We start from the raw sequence: 14,514 nt of genomic DNA, 5'->3' as shown, positions 1-14,514 counted from the left end.
GGGCTTCCACTCTAGGGAGAACTTCAGCTGGATTGTTGGTATAGAGCAGAAGGTCATCCGCATAGAGGACTAGTTTACTGTTATATTGATTGACAGTAAAAGGGGCAATTGATTCATTGAGTCTTATAGCTTGGGCCAGGGGCTCTATATATAAATCAAAGAGCAAGGGCGAGATGGGACAGCCCTGCCTCATTCCTCTTGTGATATTGAAACTAGATGTTAACATCCCATTTAACAGGATCGTTGCTGAAGCCCCCTGGTAGCAGTTAATCAATGTCTGTATGAAAGTTGGGCCAAATCCCCTTATCTTTAAGGTTTCCCAAAGAAAGGCCCAACTGACATGGTCGAATGCCTTAGCTGTGGGCTCAGACTTAGCGACTTCCAAATCGATACTCCCAATTAACTGTAGGGTCTGTTCCTGGATAAACCTCCCCAGGATAAAACCCTTTTGGTCTGTATGGATCAGCTGTGGAATAGCTTGACCAATCTCCCTGCCAAAATACTCATGAAGATCTTATAATCAGCATTAAGCAGGGAGATTGGCCCATGGGAATCAGCTTTAAGAGGATCCTTTCCTGGCTTTAAGATAAGGATGATCGTCACCTCCTTCCAGGAATTTGGAACTCTACCTTCAGGGCTATGAACATAATTAAATAGATCACACAACCTTGGAGCCAATTCATCCTGGAGGGTTTTATAGACCTCACCTGGGAGAGCATCAGTCCCCGCTATCTTGTTGATCTTAATCTTTTTAATATCTATTTTTATTTCACTCTCTGTAATGGGACCGTCAAGAGAGGCACGGCTTCCCTCAGTTAAAACTGGAAGCTCTTTAAGCCTCAGCCACTTTTGCATATTCTCTGGGCAGGGGGTAGTCTCTTCACTATAAAGGTCAGAAAACAAGGATAGAAGACACCTTTGCATGTCCGCCTGTTGATAAGAAGTCACCCCACTCTCATTGATAATTAGTTTGCTTATAATATTCTTAGCTCGATCTGTCCACGCCTTCCAGGCTAGAAGAGCCCCCGCTCTTTCGCCATATTCATAGTGTTGCATATTGTGCGATAGCCACTGAGCTTTTACTTTTAATTCCAATTTTTCCCTATATTCTTGACGGAGGTGGTCAAGGTTTTCATTAAGTTGTACCAATTTACTAGTAGATATCTGAGGACTACATAGCCTCTCATTTTCCAGCTTACCTATCTCTCTTTCTACATTTTTAAATTCCAATGACTCTTCCCTGTTTTTTTAACAAGTCAGGATATAAATCTGACCTCGTAGATTTGCTTTATAAGCATCCCAAACAAAGTCTGGGGATGTTGAGCCGTTATTTAGGGTGAAATAGTCTATTGTTGAAATTTTAAGTGCCCTGATTATTTCCACATTGGAAAGTATTGCCCTTTTCAAAGTCCATCTAGATCTAAGACTTTACCTACCACCTTGATAGGTAAAAGAGATTTGAGCGTGGTCAAAAAGAATACAGGGTAAAACTGAGATGTCACCGACTTTCTCTAAGCCAAACCTATCTATTTAAAATATAGTCGATCCGCGAAGAATGACCGTATTTTTTACTAAAGAAAGTAAAACCAGTTTTATCTCCCATCTTAGCCCTCCAGAGATCTGCTAACCCAAAATCGTGAATCATGTTGACCATTGCTCTACGAATACGTGGGGCTCCGACATGATGACTATGGTTAGATATGTCCCTTAGGGGATCAATGAGAACATTAAAGTCTCCTCCGATTACTAGTGTTGGTTTCTATTAGTTTAGCCTGCATATTACAGAGATATGTTGGATCGTCGACATTTGGGCCGTAAAATTAAACTATAGTTAGCTCGGTCCCCCCTATCTCCGTCTGCGCTTTAATCCATCTCACAGACTGGTCCGAGGTAACTGATTTAATAATGCCTTTTGCCCCTGATCTAATTAAGATCGCGACCCCCTTGTTGTGAGTGACCTGCTCAGAGAAACAAAAAGACTCAATCCACCAGTATTTGCCAAAGATAGTCCTACACTCCAAATGACTCAGATGTGTTTCTTGGAGAAGGCAAACCTGAGCAGAGGACTGTTCAAGGTACTTCATGACCAGCCGTTCCCTACGTGGAAATCTGAGCCTGTTAATATTCCAGGAGATACATTTAATTATACTACTCATTGAAACAGCCTATTTCTGCGGATTAACAGTACAACATTCAAACATTCTAAAGATGGCTTCAAAGATGGCTTTGATTTAAAACAGATTTGAGATTGAGGATATTTTTTATAAATTTTCTCCCGGTGCAACCCCACCCGTGCTCCCCTCCCTCCACCCAGGCCAACCCCTGTGACCCCTCCTTGCCACCCTGGGAAACCCTCCTATTACTCCGGGCAAAATGCCCTTTGGAGGAGGTCCCCTGGATGTTATTTTTTTATTTTATTTTATTTTATTTTTGTGTTTTATAGAGCGCGAACATGACCCGTGAGGGTATCAGAGCGCTTTACACGGTATACATTGTTGTGAGGTAATATACATTTTTATAGTCAATTGTGTCCCCTAACGTGAACCCCACCGTTTCCATGTACGAGCTTAAAGTGCATGTAACTTCCCTCCTCGACCTGCTATGAAGACGCAAATACATTTGCGTCCAACGTTAACATGTCCTCTTTCAGATCCACCATGAATGGATCGATAATTCAGTTCCTAAGTATGCCTTGCCAACGTCTTTTCATGGTGCACTCCCACGTTTTTCCTAGTCCTGCAGGGCTAGGCCCTGATTTCTGCCATCGAGCCCTTTCTGTTCTCTGCCTCCTGAAAGCTGTAACGTGGGATGCATCCCTGACCTCTGTCCTACTCCCTGCGCGGCGAGCGGTGCCCGGCTCGGCCTGCTTGCCTGCCAAAGACAGTATTTTGCCTTCAAGTTATCAGTATAGCCGAGTTCAGCTCCTCGAAAACACATTCCAGTCTAGCAGAATAGATAAACATTTCCCCGGCTGCAGAGCAAAGGGCCCGGCCTCTCTGTCTCCATGCAAGTAATTCATTGCTCCTGTTACCATGGTAGGCCCATGGCCCCTCGCATTACACTCAGACACGTAGTCACATATGCACGCATTAATAGTCAGTATAGAGTAGCCTCTGCCTGAGAGACCTTTCCTTCTAGATAATATAGTTCCCCAAACACAAGATATCAGATATGATTTAGGAACGAGTTGATCTGACATGCCAGACTTCTGTCTCTTTCCTCTAGTGCTAAATGTCAAGTCCCCTGCACCCTCCAGCCTCACGTCAGTCACACGTCATGCTGCTGCGCGCGCATCCTTGCCACAGATTTCTGCTGACACTGCAAGATTCCATTATGTATCCACCCACTTGTGACACCTTCATGTGACGTTTCTAGCACACGCCTCTGTGTACGCCCTAGTGCACGCCTTCTGATTACGTATTGCTACGCACATGTGTTCTTATCTCGTTTCTCTCAGCTGTTACGCCTTCTGTAATTCATCACCATTCTATGCATTAACTATAAAAGTTGTACTCTGTCAATAAAGTATGCTCTATCCCTTCCTGATCCTTTATGGTGAAAGGAACATGATATCCTGGTTCGAACCATTCCATTTTATGGAATAAAACCCATTTTGAAACTCAGCTGCCACGGACTTTGTCTCTTTATTTTCGATTGAGTTATTTTTATTGAACTTTACCGCATAGAAATTCCGACGGTAAATTACTATTTACCACATTATTTTGGCGCCCGAATAGGGACCCCCCCCACCCCACGCGCCGGTAGGTGCGTTGCAGGCTTTGCCCCCTGCCCCAGCCAAGACGGACAATTACGCGTACCCGCAGGATTTCCTGTATCTCCCTCAGGCCTACGGAGGTGACGGAGACTGCGATCAGCACCCAGACGAGGCGGTGAGGAGTGCGGAGGATCCCGACCAGAGCCCAGCCAAAGAGAACAAGGTCCGAGGTATCTAGAGGCCCACCAGTTCCGAAGTATCTACGTCACGAGTCGAGTCCAGTCCGGTCCAGTCCAGTCGAGTTTCCGAGGCCTTCCGTTCCGTGCTTCCCGGTGAGTACCGTTGCTGGGGACGCATCTAGACGGGTGCATTACTATGTATCCGGTAAAGACGGGTTTGGATACACAGACCCGGTCTGCACTGTTTTAGCAGTGTATCTGTACTGTTTAGCAGTATATCAAGACATTCAAGGGTTCGATTTTGTTTTCGTTTTAGAGTTCAAGGGTAGTCAATATGTGTTCAAAATTTTTTTATGTGATTAATGTCGTGGTATGAGTGACTGTTTGATATACATTACTGTGTTTCTGTGTCAAAAGTGTGTTCAGGTTCAAGTGAGTATCAAGTACCGAATATCAAGATGCCATTATTCAGCAAGTTAAAACAGATAGGAACTAGGAAAGGGATACTAGAGGAAGCAATTCCTGTCCCACCTAGGGACACTCCTGGAAATTTTATGTACCATAAGCATGGCTTCGAGGCCATACTGTACCTAGATTTATGGGCCGATTATACTAAGAACCTAGAAGAGAAATACAGATAGCCCGTTACAGGGACATGGGATGCAAATTGCATCATGAGAGTAGAAGAAGCACTATGGAAAAAGAAAGCCAGACAATCTAAGAAAGATGCCATAGAATTGTGGCGTAAAGAATCGCATAAAAGAACAGAAAAAGAATTCAGAAAAGCAGAAAAACATAGGGAAGATTCAGAAAAAGCCCGAGAAAATGAATTAGTTGAGGAAGGTATACGAGTCAAAGCAGAACAAGTAGACCGACAGCGAAATACTCTTGCGAATGGTATGTATCCTCTCTTGGCCGAGGGTTTACCTAAGGCCACCCCGGAAGTACCAAAAGATCTGCCCCCTCCATTAGTTCCGACTAAATTACGCCACAAGACCGCAAAGGACATATTCCTTTCTTCCTATTTAGACGACGTAGCTCCCGCATATAAAAATGCACGTGTCCATGCGCCACCTGCTGATGGCACCCCGCCCCGAGATAATCTACCACTTCCGCAACAACAAACTCCTCCTCCCGTTCCACATCCTGCGCCTATTCCCCCAGCCCTTCCTGCACCTATTATTCCTGGCATTCATCCACTAAATCCTTTTGGACCTGGCACCTCAGGAGGTGCGACAGGAGGTTTTCAAACGCCGCCACAAACTCATCAATTGACTTATAGGGATTTAGCAAAACAACGTACACCTCAAACAGCGAGTTACAACATACTTAAAGAGCCTCTCACAGACTGTAGATATGATCCAGTACCCGGTAAAGACGACAGAATGATGCTAGCATCAGTACGTCTACGACGAGTTGCAAACTATTTAATGTTACTACCAGGAATGATTGATCATCTAGACAGAATATATCATTTTGTCCAAACGGGGGAAGGTCCTGAAAGTATTGGCGAGGCCATGGCATACCAGAAAGTTGACACTCAAGGTATGATATTACGTTTCTTCATAAACTGCTTGATAAGAGATCAAGATAGGCCTGGTGTAGACAAGGAAGAAATGAATGCACTTAACAAATGGGGTCAGAATATAGCAGACGGAAAGCATGATAAACAGAGTTGTATAGATAACATGTACAGAAGGATCCGAAAAGCAGTAGTAAAAATACACGAAAGAAGACAGCCTGAAAGAGAAATAGATACAGACAAGAATGAATCCTCGGAGGAGGAGGAACAACCAGAAACCACAGCAGAAACATTGCAATTACCAGCTAGAGAAATGATAGCATATGTAGGTAAGGGAAGACCCTTTAATAATACAATACGTCCGGTACGTCCAGAAAGTAAGAGACTTTTTCAAGCAGCTATGTCAAATCCAAGGACTCCTGAACATTTGTTTCAGGCTACCGATAAAATACTTCAAGATCGAATGGGGTACCATGTACTCAATTCCATGGATGAACAAGAATTGGCCCGGTCCGCCGTACAATGGGCTGACAATTCTAGTACATATAATTATGATGCAGTAGCTCAGACGTTTTTGAGCCTTTCCCCTGATGAACAGAAATTAGCTAGTGTATACATGATTCAGCATCTCATTACGTTGTTTAAAAGCCAACATTCTGATCCAGGTCCCTTACCGGATATATTAATAGAACTGCTCTCTAATAGATGGAGAGGCCTAGGTACTGATTTAATTAAAGAAATTCTAGAACATAGACACAAGTATAGCACTTTTCTGAAACCACAGTTTATGTCAGCTCCATCACCCCCAGAAAGAAAAATGTTCTACTTCGACAGACAGAATCCCTTACGAGAAGTACATCCAGTAAGAAAAGATGATGACACACTAGAACGTGTATATGTATATACACCCCTCACTAAAATAGAATTGCTAGAAATTAAGAAACTAGTACCCTGTCACGATAAAGACCCTGCAGGTTTTCACCGAGAAATTAAAGATATGCTACTCATGGGTGACTACACGTACTCAGATATTATGAAAATGTTAAAAGTACTGTTGCCAGCTGGCATTTACGAGAAACTCAAAGAGAAAGAATGGGAGGTGGGAGATAAAAAGATTAATTGGACCGAAATAGAAGACGAGGAAAATGGTCGTACTCCAGGGTTAGGCCTTGGGGAGAAAGCTAAAGCATTACCAGGATTAATTGTACAGGTTTTGCCAAGATTATTGACAACGAAAAAGGAAGACTGGGACGCAATCTCAGCCTGTAAACAGAAACACGATGAAGACACTAGTGATTTTTATTCTAGATTCGAGAAATGTTTTATTATTAATAGTGGCCTGAAACCAAGTAGCGAGTCATACCCGCACCTTTTTGTAACCAAATTAGTCGAGAATTCCCTGCCCCAGGTTAAGAACCGTGTATATAAAGTCGAGAGCACATGGCAAGCAAATACGCCATCCCAAATGTTACAAATGTTACAGTACCACCAGAATAGAATTAGAGAAGAACAAGATCACGAACAAAGACGTATGAAAGATACGAAAATGAAAATGTTAGTCGCTCAGTCAGTCCCAGCTGACGGTCAGAAAAGGGGTATGACACAGTCTAATAATTCGGCGGCTCCCGTTAAAGGGACGTGCAACTACTGTAAACAGCCAGGTCAATATGTAAATGAATGTACAGTCCTGAAACACAACATAGCCACAGGTAAAACTAAAGAGAGACCCTGTCAGCCTAGACAGGACCAGATCCAACATCAGGTCCAGCAACATGTTCCACAGAACACCCAGCCAATGCATGCTCCACCACAGACAGTATTTATTTATTTATTTATTTTTTTGCTATTTTTAAAGCGCGCAAATACCCATACAGGTGTCTCGGCGCTAGTGATCAGAGAACTCCTTACTCTTTGAGGGTGGTTAAACAGAGGAAAAAAGCCATGTCTTGAGGCTCTTTCGGAACTTAATGAGGGTGGGGGCAGTTTTTATATGCAATGGGAGGGTGTTCCATAATTTAGCAGTGGCTGTAGTGAAGCACCTGTCTCCCCAAGTGGCTTTTTTTGTCCGAGGGACAGACAACATAAAGGTTGTAGAGGATCGAAGTGTTCTGCGCTGCTCCAATGGATGAAGAGCTATTTTTAGGAACTTAGGCCCTGGGTAGTTAAGGGTCTTGTAGGCTATGCAAAGAGCCTTGAATTTTATTCGGCTCCTGATTGGGAGCCAGTGGAGCTCTTTGATGTGATGGGATACTGATGTGAATTTGGGCGGGGATTGAAAGTAAGATTCTTGCAGCCGCGTTTTGAACGGTCTGGAATTTGTTGAGGACTCCTTCTTGCGCATTAAGAAGCAGAGAGTTACAATAGTCCGTTTTTGAAAACACTAAAGTACTGATAAGTGTTTTACCGGCTGACTGTGGTAGATATGGAAGAAGTTTCTTGATTTTTTTGAGTGTATAGAATGCAGATGATACGACGGCATTGGCGTGGTGGTGGAAAGTCAGTTTGTTGTCGAAGGTGACTCCCAGGTTGCGAACCTTAGTCACCGGTTGGGGGGGGGATCCCAGCTCCGGTGGCCACCATTGTGGGGACCATGCTGGTTTCAAGCTCCCGAATGTCATCACCTCCGTTTTATCAGAGTTAAGCTTGAGGCAGTACAGACAGTAGCGGTACCACAGCCACAGCCTATTGCCGCGACACAGCAAGTTTCACAACAGATGTACCAGTATGCACAATCTGATTATCCCGATTATCAGCGATACACATGAAACAGCCTAGAGAGGGAGGTTGGGTTGCCTCTTATTGAAATCCCTGTAGATCAAGAGGGTCCTTATGTACATAGTCAAGTATTAGGAAAGGATAGAAAGTTTCTGATTGACACAGGGGCAAGTCGAACAACAATAAGTCACAATGAGGTTCCAGGGGCACCCCTCTCAGGCTCACAGAATGTTTCCCTTGGTTTTTCAGGACAGCCTATTGTTAATGAAGTATCGAAACCTGTCCCCCTAGCAGTTGGTGCATTGTCACGCACTACAGACTTACTACTCACGAAGTCATGTCCAGAAAACTTGTTAGGTATCAAGACACTGAAGGCTCTAGGAGCTGTAATATGTTGTTCTCCGGAAGGAGTTAGACTATTTCTACGTGACTTTAAAGGTCACTATGTGTTACGAGATTTTGATGACAGATTGAAAAATGTACCAGACCATTTGTGGGCGAAAGGCCCAACTGATGTTGGTTGTATGCACATTACACCATACCGAGTGACACTCAAGCCAGGAGTTGTACTGCCCCGAATCAGACAATACAAGTTACCACCCGATGCTGTAGTGGCTTTACTGGAAATCATTGAAGAGCTCATTGCACAGGGAGTGGTTGTAGAAACTGACTCCAATCTATGTAATTCCCCTATCATTCCGATTCTTAAACGTACTGACCCGAATGCACCACCAGTTTATCGGTTGGTGATTGATCTGCGAGAATTAAATAAATGCATTGTGCCACAGTACCCTGTGGTCCCTGACATCTCATCCTTATTGACTGCTATTGATTCAGAGGCGACATTCTTTACTGTAATTGACCTCAAGAACGCCTTCTTCAGTGTCCCCATTGATCCGGAAAGCCAATATCTTTTCGGATTCTGTTTAAATGGCCGAAGCTTCAAATTTGCACGCGCACCTCAAGGATTCACAGAAAGCCCCAGCATCTACAGCCAAGCATTGAAAAGACAACTTGACAGTATTCAAATGCCAGTTAACACTGCCCTGCTGCAGTACGTCGATGATCTGCTGATCACCGCTCGTAGCGAACTTGAATGTGAACACGCATCACTGACAGTCTTACATTTTCTGGCAGACAAGGAACACAAGGTTTCCCCTTCAAAGTTACAATTCTGTGTTCAGCAAGTGGTGTACCTTGGGCACTTGCTGTCCAAAAGGGGGAGACAGCTAACACCTGACCGCATCGAGTTAATTGCACACTTACCGCAACCCACGACACAAAAGGAAGTGTGGGCCTTCATTGGCCTCACCTCTTACTGCAGGCAATGGATTCCCCAGTACGCATTTCTAGCCAAGCCACTTATACAGTTGACAACACAGGAGGCAGCGACTTCGACTGCCCTCCCTTGGACTCAGGAACACACACAGGTTTTTGATGAATTAAAGAAAGCATTATGTCAAGCACCAGTTTTAGCAACACCTTGTTACAGCAAACCTTTTACACTCTTTGTTACAGAACGTGATGGTACAGCGTTGTCTGTCCTCACACAAGATCAAGCAGGTTCACATAAGCCTTGTGCTTATTTTTCGAGTACATTAGACCCAGTAGCCCAGGCTCTGCCTGCGTGCTTAAAATCAGTTGCAGCAACAGCCTTAGCAATCCGACAAAGTGATTCCATAGTGTTAGGACATCCTCTGACAGTACAAGTTCCACACTCTGTGGAAGTTCTTTTAAACCGAACACAGACTCAACACTTGACCATAGCACGACTGACAGGTTATGAATTGACACTATTCCAACCACACATAGAAATCAGACGCTGTAACATACTCAATCCTGCCACATTGTTACCTTCGAATACAACAGATCCAGCTCCACATGACTGTATAGAGATCATTAATGCAGTAACAAAGCCCCGACGAGACTTAACAGATGTTGCACTGACTAACCCAGACCTGACACTTTACGTGGATGGTTCATGTATGAGAACAAGCACAGGAGAATTAGTGGCCGCATATGCAGTGACCACTGAAACTGAAGTCAAAGAAACACACCGTATGGATACATTGTCTGCTCAAGCTGCAGAGCTTATTGCTCTGACCCGAGCCTGTATAATAGCCAAAAACAGGAATGTTAACATATACACAGATTCACGTTATGCATTTGGAGTCGTACACGACTTCGGTGTACTCTGGCAGGAAAGAGGTTTCTTGACCTCTCACGGAGCCAAGATCCAACACGGTCCCCTCATTCAAGAATTATTGGAAGCAATACATCTGCCTTCAGCCATAGCCATCATGAAGTGCAAAGCACATACTAAAGTTACCGATACCATTTCCCAGGGTAACAACCTGGCAGATCGGACCGCAAACACACAGCTCTGACTCATACACCTGCAGCTGACATGACAAAGACAATAGTTCCGACACCGACACATTGCATGACAGTTAAGGATCCCGCACTAGATGTAATTGACATACAGACACATGCTACTCCAGACAAAATAAAGAAATGGACTGAACTAGGAGGGATCCAGACAGATCAGGGATGGATGACGAAGGGAAAAGCCACATGGTTTCTCCCCGACTCTATGGTTCAAGTTATGATCAATACTGCACACAGTCCAGCACATCTGGGAGAAAAAGCCATGTTAGACAGTTTACAGAATCTCTGGTACAACAAACATTTACGAGCAGCAGCAAAACAGAAAGTGCGTACTTGCATGATCTGTTGTCAGTTCAATCCAGGTAAAAGCATTCCCGTAGAACAAGGTGGATTCAATCCTCCCGATTACCCTTTTGAAGTCCTCCAGATGGATTATATCCAGATGGAACGATGTCGGGGATTCAAATATGTCCTCGTAGTTGTTTGTGCACTTTCCCGTTGGACAGAAGCATATCCAGTCCCAGATTACACTGCTCCGACCACTGCCAAGCAGCTGGTTCGTGAATTCTTCCCACGGTACGGTTTGCCTCGTGTCGTGTACTCAGATAACGGCCAACCATTCTCGTCCGAATTAATGAAGCAGGTTTCACTCCTGCTAGGATATCAGTGGAAGTTCCACTGCGTCCGACATCCCGAGGCAGCAGGTCTCGTGGAACGCCACAACCAGACACTGAAAACACGTCTTGCTAAAATCTGTGCCGAGAAAGGGGTCGACTGGATAGTCGCCTTGCCAGTTGCATTGTTTTACATGAGAATGGTTGCACACTCTAGAACAGGGCTATCCCCGTATGAGGTGGTCTTTGGTAGACCACCGAATATGTGGGGGACGCCTATGCCAAGAAAGTTAACTGATGTTGATAGTAATATGTTGACAGATTACCTTGCCTCCTTGATGTCTGCACTACAATCATGTCGTTCACAGGTAGCTGCAGCCTTTCCCGACAACACCGAGGTGAAGCCGCACGAGATTACACCGGGGAACTTCGTTTTTGTACGTAATTTCGACAGGAGAAGCCCGCTGGAGCCCCGCTGGCAGGAGCCGAAGCTCGTCTTATTGACTACGAGGACGGCAGTGAAGTTGGAGGGCCGCAAGGGATGGGTCCACATGAGTCATGTTAAAAAACTTTACGGATCGCCGCCAGAGACTGACTCTTCCTCCCCCTCTAAGGCCTGCCCAGATTCCAGTGACTCTAAACTTCCCCTGGTAGAGAAAACTCCTCAACAAGAGTATAAATTAAAGCTGAGGTCTAGCAAGTCAGACAGTTTAATTGTTTAAGTCCTCCCCTAGGTGAATCGGTTAGACAGTTTCTGACATGTACCCGTTAGACCCCAATAGAGAGAGAGATAGACAGAAACAGCTCAAGAAACGAGAATATTGTAAATCTCTTCGTAGTCACTGTATTGTGACATTATTGATTATGTTTTTTCTGAGTCTTACGATTATTGCTGCAAGTATTCTGCTACACATGAATTTCCCTCTTTCCATACATGCACATTTCTTTTCAAACAGCACTGTCGAGCATACTTTCAGTGAACTACCCCCGCATGAGTTAGCTTACCGACTTGCGCTGCGCAACAATACTTTTATCAGTATGTTACATCATTCTCATCAGACCAGCAATGCTACAAATTGTTGGATATGTGGCCGACTTCCTCCCTATCAGAAATACAAGGGAGTCTTGCCCCTCTTCCCGTACCCATTCACACATAATGGTTCCTGTGGTGCCTGGTTTAGTTTAATAAATTCTTTAGACTCTGCGTCCATAGTCTACAAAGGCAGTTGGATATGGGGAAATCTGAACACAGTTCTGCATAAAGTATGTTACCCTAACAAGGAGGGTCTTCCACAAAGGACAGGGACCGATCTAGAAAATGAAGTATATGGATTAGGTAATTATACACTCAACCTCATGATTCTGAATGTTCAGTCTGATACAGGACCAGACTTACCCTCTATGTCAGTATTACCCGTTAAAGGCGAATTATGTGTCAGAAAGAATGGTTCAGTACCTCTGGGTCATAGTAAATGTACTACTGTGATCGAATTCAGTGATAAAGGCAAGTCTACATTCAAAGCTACCCGCCATTCCTATTTCATTTGTGGTCATACAGCCTATATACGTTTGCCACTAGATTGGGATGGGACATGTTACATTGCATTCCTTCTGCCACCTGTTTTTCTAGCTCCACCTGATTATCATAGAAACTCCCATCTAGTTCATAGACCCAAAAGAGATCTCCCGCTTGTCGACTATACTGAAACGGCATGGGAACGATACACAGATTTCAATAAAGGTTTCTTTCCCTATTTAGGTGCTGTCTTTAATAGTAAATCTATACGTCACTTAACCAGAACCCTCGAAGCAGTAGTGAATAAAACTACTTCCGCCCTAGGTAACTTGACCGAGGAACAGTCTGCTATGAGACTTGTCGTTCTTCAAAATCGTCTCGTCCTTGACGTCATCCTGGCCGATAGGGGCGGGGCCTGTAAAGTCCTCGGATCGAGCTGCTGTGTTTTCATTCCAAATAATTCACCGTCAGTATATAAAGCCATTACACGTCTCCATAAGATTGCAAGTCAGATACATCAGAATCCAGGTACCTGGACTTGGTCCGGTTGGTTCTGGAGCGTGTTGTCAGCCTGGGGTTGGAAAGTCCTATCCTTCCTCGGAATAGCCCTTCTCATAGTATTCAGTTGTTGCCTATGTATACAATGTGGGCCGGCGATTTGCGGCTTGTGCGCCACATCCTGTTTTCCTCATCCAAGTCCACGTTCTAAATCCCGTCTGAAAAAGGAAGAGCAAATGATGTTATATGAACGAATAGATGGACTAATGAGGATTGATGTATCATGAAGGGTCCGTAGGGGACAAGGAGGGAATGAGGTAATATAAATTTTTATAGTCAATTGTGTCCCCTAACGTGAACCCCACCGTCTCCATGTACGAGCTTAAAGTGCATGTAACTTCCCTCCTCGACCTGCTATGAAGACGCAAATACATTTGCGTCCAACGTTAACATGTCCTCTTTCAGATCCACCATGAATGGATCGATAATTCAGTTCCTAAGTATGCCTTGCCAACGTCTTTTCATGGTGCACTCCCACGTTTTTCCTAGTCCTGCAGGGCTAGGCCCTGATTTCTGCCATCGAGCCCTTTCTGTTCTCTGCCTCCTGAAAGCTGTAACGTGGGATGCATCCCTGACCTCTGTCCTACTCCCTGCGCGGCGCGCGGTGCCCGGCTTGGCCTGCTTGCCTGCCAAAGACAGTATTTTGCCTTCAAGTTATCAGTATAGCCGAAAACACATTCCAGTCTAGCAGAATAGATAAACATTTCCCCGGCTGCAGAGCAAAGGGCCCGGCCTCTCTGTCTCCATGCAAGTAATTCATTGCTCCTGTTACCATGGTAGGCCCATGGCCCCTCGCATTACACTCAGACACGTAGTCACATATGCACGCATTAATAGTCAGTATAGAGTAGCCTCTGCCCGAGAGACCTTTCCTTCTAGATAATATAGTTCCCCAAACACAAGATATCAGATATGATTTAGGAACGAGTTGATCTGACATGCCAGACTTCTGTCTCTTTCCTCTAGTGCTAAATGTCAAGTCCCCTGCACCCTCCAGCCTCACGTCAGTCACACGTCATGCTGCTGCGCGCGCATCCTTGCCACAGATTTCTGCTGACACTGCAAGATTCCATTATGTATCCACCCACTTGTGACACCTTCATGTGACGTTTCTAGCACACGCCTCTGTGTACGCCCTAGTGCACGCCTTCTGATTACGTATTGCTACGCACATGTGTTCTTATCTCGTTTCTCTCAGCTGTTACGCCTTCTGTAATTCATCACCATTCTATGCATTAACTATAAAAGTTGTACTCTGTCAATAAAGTATGCTCTATCCCTTCCTGATCCTTTATGGTGAAAGGAAC

Source organism: Lissotriton vulgaris, chromosome 5 (assembly GCF_964263255.1).
Source record: "Lissotriton vulgaris chromosome 5, aLisVul1.2, whole genome shotgun sequence".
Classification (NCBI taxonomy): Eukaryota; Metazoa; Chordata; class Amphibia; order Caudata; family Salamandridae; genus Lissotriton; species Lissotriton vulgaris.
The sequence above is the reverse complement of the archived record's forward strand: the minus strand, read 5'-3'. Positions refer to the sequence as shown.